The sequence below is a fragment of the Leptinotarsa decemlineata genome, unplaced genomic scaffold (genome assembly GCF_025532065.1).
Source record: "Leptinotarsa decemlineata unplaced genomic scaffold, Ldec_3_MD MMD2_tig00001393_RagTag_RagTag, whole genome shotgun sequence".
Lineage (NCBI taxonomy): Eukaryota > Metazoa > Arthropoda > Insecta > Coleoptera > Chrysomelidae > Leptinotarsa > Leptinotarsa decemlineata.
In genome coordinates this window covers 3682337-3694791 of record NW_027412562.1, presented here as the reverse complement: position 1 = coordinate 3694791, position 12455 = coordinate 3682337, and the positions used below count along the sequence as shown (strand labels likewise).

The following is a 12455-nucleotide window of genomic DNA, read 5'->3' as shown; positions in this document are numbered from 1 at the left end:
AAAAAAAAAGAAAAATGACAGCATTGAATGGTTTTCAGAAAACCATAATAGAGCATTCTGAAATTCATGCAAACTATGGTAGGACTTACTTATATGAAAAACTAATTAATACAGTATTAATACAGTATGTTGTATGATTTTTAGAAAAACCGCGACACGTGTTTCGCTATACAATAGCTTCCTCAAGCGTAAACTGTTTACCCATATTTGGAATAACGCAATCGAGAAACATGGAAAGTCAAGAGCTTTTATTTCTAGACGTTTGACCGTGTATGGCATGAGTGTTTGCTGGCCAAACTTCGATGCTATGGCAGTGATACATATTGTCTCCAAACCTCTTTTTATTGTATATTAACGACTCATTGGAAAAAACCAAAAATTCAATATATTGCTTTGCTGACGACAGCACACTTGTCTCGTCATTCCATTTGGATTCCAGGACGTTGGCTACGGAGGTACATCTTCACCGGCAGCAGGAGGTTGTATATCTTAATGAGGATCTAAAAGTGATTTCCAATTGGGGTGAAAGTAACCAGTTTCAATTCAATGCCACAAAAACCCAGGCATCGTTTTGAGTTTCAACTCAGTACACCTCGAACTTCACTGTTTAAGAACTCTTTCATTTGGAGATCTGTGTTTATAGGGAATCTACTTTGTGAGAACGTTTTTCGAAATGGATTCAATCTCCAGCGATTCAATTCCAATGTGAATTGCTATTTTAGCACAGGCACCGCTCTTAGAACGTCTTAAGGATTTTTATATAATGCTTGTGTTTTGTGCTTAGAAAAAATCCAAAAACAGTTCAACTAACGTTACTGCAGTTTCGTCCTACAAGAACATTTTTTTGTATTCGTTTGAAGATGTCCTTTTTGGACGAAACGGAAGTAACAGTGTGAAACATAGTGAGTTTTATTTCTCAATTTTTATGACTTCTCATTCTCGTTATTTTAATCAATTTCAATCAAGCCACAATCGTTAAGCTAGTGTGACATAACAGTGTTATTCTAATATTGTTATTGAGTGATGAACTCAATGAAAATATCATTTTCCCGTGGTATATGCTTGTTATGACTTCTTGAACATATATTTTAATCTTTGTTTTTTGTTAGGAACTATATACAGTGCGAGTCTCTAACATGGAACATGCACCGATTCAAATATGGGTTATTTCGATTAAATTGAATGAGTATTCACCGGTATATCAGAGTTTAAAAAAAATCTGTAAAAATTCTGTTCAAAATCTGTTTTTTCGTTAATCAGCTGTCGCCCCCATACGAACAACAACTCTCAGAAGCTGGGAAACTTGTGTGAGCTAAGAAATAACGAGGTCTTACCTTTCAACGTGTGATTCCCAACAGTTCAAAGTAGACTCATAAAAACTGATGAAACTTTTCAAACAAACTAAGTTACATTCGACCACTGCTTGCCAGCTTAAATTTTGTTCTCTCTGATCAGGATTTCAGTGTTTAGCAAAATTTCATCTCGCCATTCGATTTGAAAGAGTACTCATCAAATTAACTTATCAAATGCATTTGGTGGAATTTGAATTGGCTTATATCGCCAGTTGCATTTGAATCAACCTATTTTCGTCGTTTCAGTATCAAAATTAGCAAAGAGAAGAAATGGTAGATTTCATATTCCCTGTATATTTTTCCACCTTGAAATGCCTGAACGGACACGAATCCTTCGCTAATACACCGTGACAACTTATGCGAGATCAATAGCGACGACTGCGACAATAATTATGCTTTTAAAACAATAGAGGTTACATCATTTGCATAATAAGACGTGGAACATGTCGAATAGTTGAGCACGCTATTTTTTTTTTCGTTTTATTGCACTTGACGAATATTGCACAGTACCTGTGGGAGGGTACTTCACTATTGAATTGCAACTGGGACGGGAATCATTAACAGGTGGAGCAATGCTATTATGATGTAAGAGTTGTGTGAACAAATTTAGTCCGGTTTATTATGTCTTTGTTTCACTGCAGTGGAAGTTTGGAAAACGTCATTTGTCATTTGATTTGTAAAAGAAACCGTTAGTTTTTCAAAAAAATATTTTTGGATTCCTACTTCTTCGTCAATAAACAAAAAATAAAGGAGTGTTCCAAAAAAAAAGGAAGAAAGAAAATAACTACAATAAAAACTCCTTCTATAGATAGGTAGAGCGTATACAGATACAAACCGGAAGGAAAAAACCCTTTCCAAACAACTTCTTTCATATGAATTCATACAATTGAACCGAATATCATGCAATGGAACCTACAGACATGGATTTCGAAGGAATTTCTCGATCGAGACTATCTTGGCCGAAATGATACAATATATTCATGAAAATTTAAATGATAGACCACGTTTGTGATCTATCGAGCATTCGAAACCATAAATCCTAAATTCTTGTGTGAAATGTAAAATTGGCATATGAGGATCCATCAACAGTTGGATTAATTCATACATGACTGAAAGAATTAAAGAAATTAAAGATAAATAAGACGTGCTCAGAAGAACGGCAGATCGAAATCGATACCCCGCAGGGAGGTATACTGGGACCTCTTCTTTTCCTTCTTTATGTTAATGACTTGCCCCGTTTCATTGAACATGGTAAGCCATTCATGTATTCCGACGATACATGTATCATAGTAATAGCGGAGTATCCCTCCTGAAAGAAAAAATAACCTATGTAATTTGTATGGTGCCACAGTATGGTGCCAAAAAACCATCTCATTAAAAAGTATGTCTAAAGCAGTTTGCCTTGAATTCATCAGCAAGCTGGGTAGGTCTAATGACTTGAATCTAAATATAGATTCGGTTTCCATGACAACCTCATCCGTTACAAAATGTTTAGGAACACAACTAAACAGAAAACTTGACTTCAAAAAAACACGAAAAACTCAGTAAAACGTTATTTGCATTTGCGACTCTGAAAAATAACTTCATTAAAGGGCATTTGCTAGATTTGTATTACTCTCTCGTATATTCAACTGTGTATTTGTCATAATAAAAGTATGTATACTCATTTTTCCTGATAAAGGATTTAATTTGAATAGAAAAGAGGATATGATGCGGTGATAAAAGAGGTGTCCTGTACCGAAACTTCGAAGTACACGATTGAGAATTATAGTGTTCGGTGGAAGTGACATTATTTATCAATAATTTTTTATATGTCATAATGTGTAGCGTTTCTATGAATTATATTTGTTTCAATTCCATAACGAATGTTTACGAATATTAACGAATACAAAACGATTGAGAAGTGATTTTCGTTTCATTTAATGTCCATATGAAAGTAGTTGTTTCGAAAGGAGTTTTTTCTCCAATTTATTTCTCAAAGAAACTCCCTTGTAAGTTCAATATATCTCTACAGAGTTTTCATTGTAATTATTTTCTTTTTTCGTTTCTTTGAAAATTTCCCACATTCACGTTAGATGATGGAGGAGTAGAAAGTTATTCATCAATTTTCTTGCAACATATCTAGAAGTACCCACAAACTCAAATTTATGCAACTTGTCCAACGATAAAACAAGTACTACCAATTTTTAAATCGGAATCTCACACAAATGCTGCAAACTATACAGGTTAGAACAGGATGACAGTAGGTCAATTGTATTTTGGAAAATAATTGGACTCTTATTTCTAAAATGATACCAGAAGTCGGTACACATTTTCTTATTTCAAATAGTACACCCTGCAATTCTTGTTGACATAACTTTTGAACCTCTCGGTATATACACATATAATCAATGCCTGCTCAAATTAGTTTGAATTTATGAAAGAATATATCATCAACTATATCTTGATAGAATTCGTAATTTAAAAAAAAGGTAGTGTATTCGTCAACAAAGCCACAATATACCAGATCACCTGATTTGATATTTTTGTTTTCCTAATAGTATGACCTAATTATTTTTCATTGTTGAAGTGAACAACCTTCCCAGGAATGTACTACTATTATTCTAGTTTTCTAGTACTACACATTCTACTACCACGAGACACCCTTCTACCACATGACGAATTTCATTCAACCAATCTATGGGAAAACATCATTCATTTCTGCTAACCTGTTGAATATATCTTGTTTTGGAGTAATGTATAACAAACGTCACTAAACTACACGTAAACCACAGTTTTCTGACTAGAATTAACAATATTTATTGTAGAACTCATTTAAAAACTCTGTAAAACGTCAAATACGCTCCCACTTTTTTAGGTTAGGTCGAATTTATTCTGTTTGTTAAACGCATAGATATTCAAATATTGGACTGGTCTTTAGAAAGAGAAGATTGAGGAAAGTATTATTCGAGAGGGATGGAAAACTAGTTTGTGTAATTATTAACCTTACCAATTGGTGGTAATGGTAATCAATTTTTGTTCTCATTCTCAATATTCAGTGTACTTCTGATATATCATTACGATCACCGTTTAACACCAAAATTAACTAGTTTTCCATGTTTATTGCCATTCATCGCCACTCTTTAAAGTAAAACACCCATTATATTCGTAATTATAGAATTGAAAAATTGAAGGGAACTATTAATAATTCTTTACTTGCGAAATGCTCAAAAAATAAATCAGTCAAACCGTTTGATAAATTTTACTTTTACGGAATAAGTTTACTCGACCAGCCAGACGAACAAGTGCAACAAGAAACACTCATGAAATTAGAAATTGTCACTAGCTTTTAGGTATAGACATTATAACTATTAGATCAGACGTCCCATCATTATACTTCTTGATACCTTGCGAAACGACAGTAGGGAAAGACAAACTGTAGATGTTGAAATGATATATGACCTCAATTATTCCATCTTTTCCATTTTGTCTCTTTCTTTGGTTCACATTTAGGAGGTAACACCTTACCCAAAGTATTTCATCCTTCTCCAATAATACTCTCCTCAATTTTCTCTTTCTATACACCAGTCCAATATTTGAATATCTATGCGTTTAACAGAATCAATTCAACCTAACCTCAAAAAACTCGAAGAATATTTGATGTTTTACAGATTTTTCAAATGAGTTCTACAATGAATATTGTTAATTCTAGTAACTAAATTGTGGATTATGTGTTTATGTGTAATTATCAATGAATATTGTTAATTCTAGTAACTAAATTGTGGTTTATGTGTAGTTTAGTGACGTTTTGTTTTTGTTTTTGTATAATACTCCATAACAAGATTTATTCAACGGGTTAGCAGGGATGAATGATGTTTTCCCATTGATGGTTGAATGAAATTCTTCATGTAGTAGGAGGGTTTCTCGTGGTAGTGGAATATGTAGTACTAAGAAACTAGAATAGTAGTACATTCCTGGGAAGGTTGTTCATTTCAACAATGAAAAATAATTAGGTCATACTATTAGGAAAACAAAAATGTCAAATCAGGTGATCTGGCATATTATGGCTTTGTTGACGAATACACAATTTTTTAAATAAGAATTCTATCAAGATATAGTTGATGAAATGATAAAAAAAATATTCTTTCATAAATTTAAACTAATTTAAGCAGGCATTGATTATATATGTATATACCGAGCGGTTCAGAAGTTACCTCAACAAGAATTACAGTGTGTACTATTTGAAATAAGAAAATTTGTACCGACTTCCGGTACCGACTTCCGGTATTTTCCAAAATACAATTGACCGACTGTCATCGTGTTCTAACCTGTATAGTTTGCAACACTCGTGTGAGATTCCGATTTAAAAATTGGTAGTACTTGTGTTATCGTTGGACAAGTTGCATAAATTTGAGTTTATGGGTACTTCCAGATATGTTGCAAGAAAATTAAGGGGTAAATATTCGTTTTGAGGGCACCCGGCGATTTTGAAAAAATGTTTGAGTCTACTTACGTATTTTGATGCGTAGATTACGAATCCGAAAGAAAAAAGTGGCGCTCTCCCTTATTTCAAGAAAGGAGGGATGAGGTGTAAAGGTGACCTAGTGAATAAATGGTTGTGTTTTAAAATAGTTTGTCTTGTGAAAAAGAAGGCTGAAAAGTTGCCCTTTTCTGAAATTAAAGGGCTGTAACTTTGTAAATAGGGAGAGCGCCGCTTTTTTCTTTCGGATTTTCTTTCGGATAATCTACGCATCAAAATACGTAAGTACACTCAAACATTTTTTCAAAATCGCCGGGTGCCCTCAAAACGAATATTTACCTTCGTTTAAATTCGTTATGGAATTGAAACAAATATAATTCATAGGAACGCTACACAATGAGACATATCAAAAATTATTGATAAATAATGTCACTTTCATGAAACACTATAATCCTCAATCGTGTACTTCGAAGTTTCGGTACAAGACACCTGAAACCGAAGACGACTGTGGATACTAACAATCGAAACGTCGAAACTTTTATCTTTATGTTCAATTGTTCTATTTTTACTTGTATTTTATTTCATAATTATTTCATTTCAGGTTTTTTGCCTAATGTAATTGTTATTTTCAGCTATTCAGTTTCAATTCTTCTTTTTATTAGTTCTTTCAGGGATATCAAATCAGTTTTATATAATATTTGATAATGGAAGTCCGAACCAATGAAATTCATCATGTCAATCATCTTCAAACAAATAATAAACGTGATCGAATTAAACGTGAATAGTCGAAGCAACCGTGCTAAGTAGTTGAATATAATGTTTCCCGCGGAGATAGTAAACAAAGTCTATAGTTCCTACCTTGCTAGGTGCAATTCTCAATGGCATATTTATTCAGTACTAGAATAGAAATAGTAGAGTAGTCAATAAAAATTCACGTGCTGATCGGTTCCTAGCGCAGAGTACGGAAAATATGGATATGGCACATCGAGAACATCGTGAAAGTTACGAGTGTAAATAGATTTGAATTAAAATGTGATTAGTGTAGAGTAAAGAAAGTGCCACGGTTGACATGCTGTTTGTGTTCGAAATTAGTGCGTATTTGAGGAAATTTGAAGGAAATTGTTTTGATAGCAAATATTAATAATTATTTGAGGTGGCTCCAGTGTAGTTCGTTTCCTGAAAAAATACATTCAGAATGGGCAATTGTAAGAAATACCTGGAGTAGTTTGGTATGATTCAAATTTTATTTCGGAGAAAAATCGTTAGCTATTGAAGGTGTGATAAAATTGAGAATTTCTGGAAAAAAAATGTTTGGCTATCTACTTCTCTATCTTTATATAAAACGAAAAATTGCAATCAAGTTCAAAATAAACTTTTCATAAAGAGAAAAGAGTAGACCGCCAGAATATTTTTTTCTCAAAAACTAATCTCTTTTAAAAATATACCCCTTTCGATTGGAAATTGAAAATATTCTTTGAAATTCAGTTTTTGTATGCCTGTCACTATTTCTTGATGTTTTATGAGTTTTTGATCGTCCACTACCTGCAAAATGAATCTAGATCAATAGAGAATCTGCACTAGTGTTATAAAAAACAAATTAAAAAGTTAATCCCAAAAAGTTACTGTATTATAACCCTGTGAAGGGACTTTTTTGCCTTTGAACTGAGGAAAGAAAATTATTTATTTTGAGGAATTTTTATGAAAAATTTTTGATTTTGAGAACAGAAAAATACACTTCCGATACATCAATCATTTGTGAGAGCTAGGCATATAATTAATCGTCGCTTTTGTTTACATAAATATTTCAAAATATGTTTATGCAATTTAGGATGTAAATGAATTTCGTCTTTATATTCAGATCTATTGAAAAAGAAAAGTAAAATCGAATATTGAGAAAATGGTTCATTTTGTCGAAGTTCCATGGACAACAGTTTTTTTCCATGAATTACAAAATATTAAAATAAATTATTTCGAAATGGGAATGTCAAAACCTCAACGAATTTGAATTCCTCATAACAAATGTAAATAAAAATGTCAATTGACGTAGCTCGACAGCCATCGAAAATATAAAAAAAACTGGCACGGAACCTATTTTATTCATTTTTATAAATTCTTCAGAAGAGTTGGACACATTCCATAATGACTGTAATAGTACAAAAAATATCAAAGAAAAATTAAAATTTAATTCCAAGCCGTATTTTGAAAACAATCGAAAATATCAATATATCAGTTGAACCAATTTCCATTTTTATTCAGCAGACAATAAATTGATGGAAAATAAATAATCAGTTTGAATGCCCAGCAAATTTTCAATATTTCAAAATTGAAAATTTACAAGAAACATATTCAATGTAAGTAACGAAATCTATACAAATTACGAACATGTCAAAAATCTAGGAAACTGAGGGATATCGATACTTTTCTGTAGAACTTGGTGTATCGAAAAATGTAACATATTTTTTCATAGAAATTGGTGCGTTATATAACGAAATTTCATTGCGGTAGACCTTTGGTTATAACACTTCCAATGTCGAAGATCATCAATATATTTCCTTTTAAGGTATTACTAGTCTACCTACGAATTTTCAATCTTGTAGGTGGTATGAACTCTGATATATCAAGTGGGCTGAAAAGTTCGTAGGCCAATACACAGATGGCGCTAATAGTATTGAATCTGTATAATTTTCAGTTAACCCTATCCTTCAAAAAAACGTGTACAAATTCTACAGCTGTTGGATTATTAGTTTGTGGGATAGAGCATTTTGAGTGAAACAACTTTACTTAGTTTTCAGTGTCATTGCTTTTCGAGTTTGAAAGCCGTGGATTTTTGAAATTTTTTCCTGACGTTTCGCTGGCCCGAGTGGCTAGCTTCTTCAGAGGTTCAACCATCATGGCTTGCTGTCCGATGACTACCTTTTTGGATTCGTAAAGCGTATTGTAAACCTTCTCAGGTAATCAGTTGTATTTGTACCTGTGTTCGTACCTATACTCGTACCTGCACTTGAACCTGGAACATTAACAATCTTGCTGCCTGTTGTCCTGTTCGTTATTCTAGAATTCCTTAAAATGGGGTTCCATATTCGATTGAGGTTCACCGCTTCTTCTTTTCTGTTGAAATTCTCCGTGTGTTTGTGGATCTCTATTGCTTCCCGTACCAGTCGGCTATGATATCCCTGGTTGGGGGAAATTAGTTCAGTGTTTTCAAACAAAATTATGTGGTCTCCTTCACTAAGTGCGTGTTCTGCCACAGCTGACTTGTCCGTTTGGCCTAGTCTGCAGTTCCTTTTATGCTCTTTTAGTCTTGTTCCCATGGATCGTTTGGTGGTTCCGATATATACCTTTCCACAAGTGCACGGTATGCGATAGACCCTTGCTGCTGTCTCTTTTGTCTTTGGCCGACCTGAGGCTTTGTTGTATCTTCCTCGTGGGTTTGAAGACTGTTTCGATGTCGTGTTTGCCCAATAGTTTTCCAATTCTGTCCGTGACCCTAGGAATAAACGCTAGATATGCGCGTGCAACCATCTGATCCTTTCTCGCTTTCTGAACAGTGGTGCCCTTCGGTTTCATGTCTTTTCTGGTCTCGGAGGCACTGTATCCATTAGATCTCAAGGTCACTTCAAGGTATTTCAGTTTCCTCTCCAGATGTTCTGGTTCACATATTCTCCGAGCACGTTCCGTTAGAGTTGAGATGACTCCTTTTGACTAAGATGTTGGTTCGATAGTTCATGCAAGTATCTATTTGTGTGTGTGGGTTTTCGATACACTTTGTGGGTTAGTCTGGTACCACATCGTTCTACTATTACATCTAGGAAAGCTATCCGTTGGTCTTGCTCACTCTCCATGGTGAATTCTATGCTCGGGTGTTGGGCGTTCAAGTGGTTTAGGAAACGGTTCAGGGCTTCTCTTCCATGTTTCCAGATGACAAAGGTGTCATCCACGTAACGTATATTTGGATGAACGCAAAGTGGAGTTGATCGATATAACTGAGGCTCTGAAGATATCAGAGGAACGTGGTGGACATATCGTGCACGAATATTTTGGTATGCGAAAGATCTGTTCAAAGTGGTACCGTGCGAGCTAACAATCGACCAAGAATAATAACGGATTGATGATTCTGAGCAGTGTTTGAAGCTGTTCCACCATGAAAAACCCGAAATTATGTGTCGATATGAGAAAATGGACGAAACATGGCTCCATCATTTCACAACAGAATCAAAACGATTGATGTCATTTGAATGGACTGCAAGTGGTGAACTGACTCAAAAGCTTGCAAATATACAACAGTCCACTGGCAAGGTTATGGTATCAGTATTTTGGGATGCGCATGGTGTAATATTCATTGACTATCTTAAAAAGGGAAAAACCGTCGACAGGGACTATTAGATAGCCGTATTGGAGCGTTTGAAGAATGAAATCACGAAAAAAGGCCCCATTTGAAGATAAAAAAAGTGATGTGTCATCAACACAATGGAACGTGTCCCAAATCAATGAGAATGATGGCAAAACTGCATGAATTGCTTTCGCATCGCTGGAAAGAAAAATTTAGCGCCGATGAAGATTGTATGACCGCTATAATCGTTGTATCGCCCTGGAAGGCAGTTATAATTGATAATAAAATCAATTTTTTTCTCTATGTTAGCCTATGAACTTTTCAGCCCAACTCACATTCGAAAAAAAATTATGAAGAGCATTCTCTCAAAAAATTGATGGCTTTCTGACATGAATAAGATTTCATATTAACAATATTATATTTTTTATTCATTTACAATAAACCGCTTCAGCCAGTTAGCTCTTAGCGGTGGCACAGAACATTGGTAGAATATAACATATTATCTTACGTAAAATGTAAAATTTTTTAAATTTATTATTGTGGATGAAATGCATAAGTACTGTAATTGCTGATTCACACACGAAACTTATACTTTTACAATAATGATTAAAATTGATAAATCCATACACCATTGTTGGAGAAAAAGTAGCGCTTACGCTGTAGACCTCAATTTATTGAGTTATTGGTGATTTGAAAAATTTTGAATTGGCGAACGTTAAGAGTTGTAAGGGAAAGTTGATAAAATACTTGTTTATAACATTAAATTTATGTCGGTGTTACACTTCACAAAAAGCAGGGTTATGTTACAAATAATATATCTCTCAATGAAAAAGTATTCAACCACAGCTTTCCTCTAAGAAAAAGTAAACACTCCCAATAGTCCGGGTAATTTGGACATTCGAAACTACCTAAATTCGTACCAAGCTGTAAATCTGTAAGATCATTTAAAATATGATTGAAAATAAAATTTGGAAGTCCATCTTTTCCCTGTATGGAAAAATTTTTATTCAAGGTCAAAGGTCAAAAAAATTAGTGTTTTGCGATTTTCAGCAAAACGGTAGGTTTTATCATGGAAGTACTTCAGACAAAAATTGTAGATCATGAAATTATCTACAAAAAATGTATCAATACTTTTTTCCTGCGAGCCACCATTTTTGAGATATAACGATTCAAAAAGTTGTACGTGGCGTGGAAACGTGTGCATAATATGCACACGTTTCCACGCCACCTATGAGATAGTGTACTTAGCACTATTTTTTTTTACGTGGTTTCTCAGTGGGCCTATTCCACGGGTCAGTTGTGTCGCATGTCGCCTCGTTGGAATCAAACGGACCGTCCACTGTTGGTGATTCAATATTAGAGCACGACCGGCCTTGACAATGTGTACATGCCAGAGAACACAACAGTCTGGCTTTTTTGCAACCACATTTAGCACTGTACTCCTTTTTGCAGTTGAAAAAAATTGTGTTCAGCAGATTTTTCGGCGCAGGTGGAAGTAACGTTTGGACTGGTTATAATGAATTGTTGACCAATTTCCAACCCCAGCCTGTAGGTTTTTGTGATGTACTGTTTGAAACCTTTGGTGTAGTAATGAATATTACTGGAGTGTTTCAAGAGGAAGTTTTATCTTCCTCTTGAAGATGATCACTTGGTGATCGAAACACGTGTCGAGGTGAAAAAATAACGATTTGGTGTTGGGAAAAAACTCCAGTAATACCCAGCCTGTAGGGTCTAGCTGATAACCAATCCACACTTGAACTTGGTAATATACCCTTAAAAGATGTTGATGAGCAGCAACTGAGGTTGGAGGAAGACAATGTAATTGTACTTGTTTTTTACTTTTGGTATTTTTAACGAAACGTGCATATCTATATTTATCTGAGCAGGTAGGTTTTTTAGGAGCTCCATACTTAAAAAAAAGAAAGCGAATGCCGTTAGTGATAATTTCTTGTCGAGTTGAATTACTATTTTTAAAAACTTCAGCACATTGAACTAAATTTTGTTTTTCGAACATTTTGAAAATTGTTATTTCACCCCTTCTGTAAAATGCAGATGTCGTATCACAGCTAGTTATTGCGTGTAAAAATAGTACCTACATGATTTTGACACTTTGCAAAAGTAGATAAACTTTTTGATGAATATATTTCCGATGGATGTTGAGCTTTTCCTGGTTTTAAGAAGAAAATAGTTTTTTCAGTTGGAGTTAGAGCAGTGAGTAATACAAGTAAGTTTACATCTTCACCAACAACAATAGTTGTATTTGTCGAATTGAATTGCTCTATTGTTGTATCAATTATCAGTAGATTAGCATCAT

The 12455-nt window shown here is 34.2% G+C and overlaps 1 protein-coding gene across 2 annotated transcripts in view; it reads left to right on the top strand.

Annotated features, from left to right (window-relative positions):
• chas (chascon) overlaps window positions 1-12455 on the top strand; it is a 160727-nt gene that overhangs the window by 35497 nt on the left and 112775 nt on the right. Inside the window, exon 1 of one of the 2 annotated variants that reach the window (XM_074175824.1) lies at window positions 6739-6902. The exons of the other annotated variant lie outside the window; for it this stretch is intronic. The gene's annotated coding sequence lies outside the window, so the exon portion shown is untranslated. Of the gene's footprint in view, window positions 1-6738; window positions 6903-12455 lie in introns of those variants that run through there. 2 annotated transcript variants of the gene reach the window in all.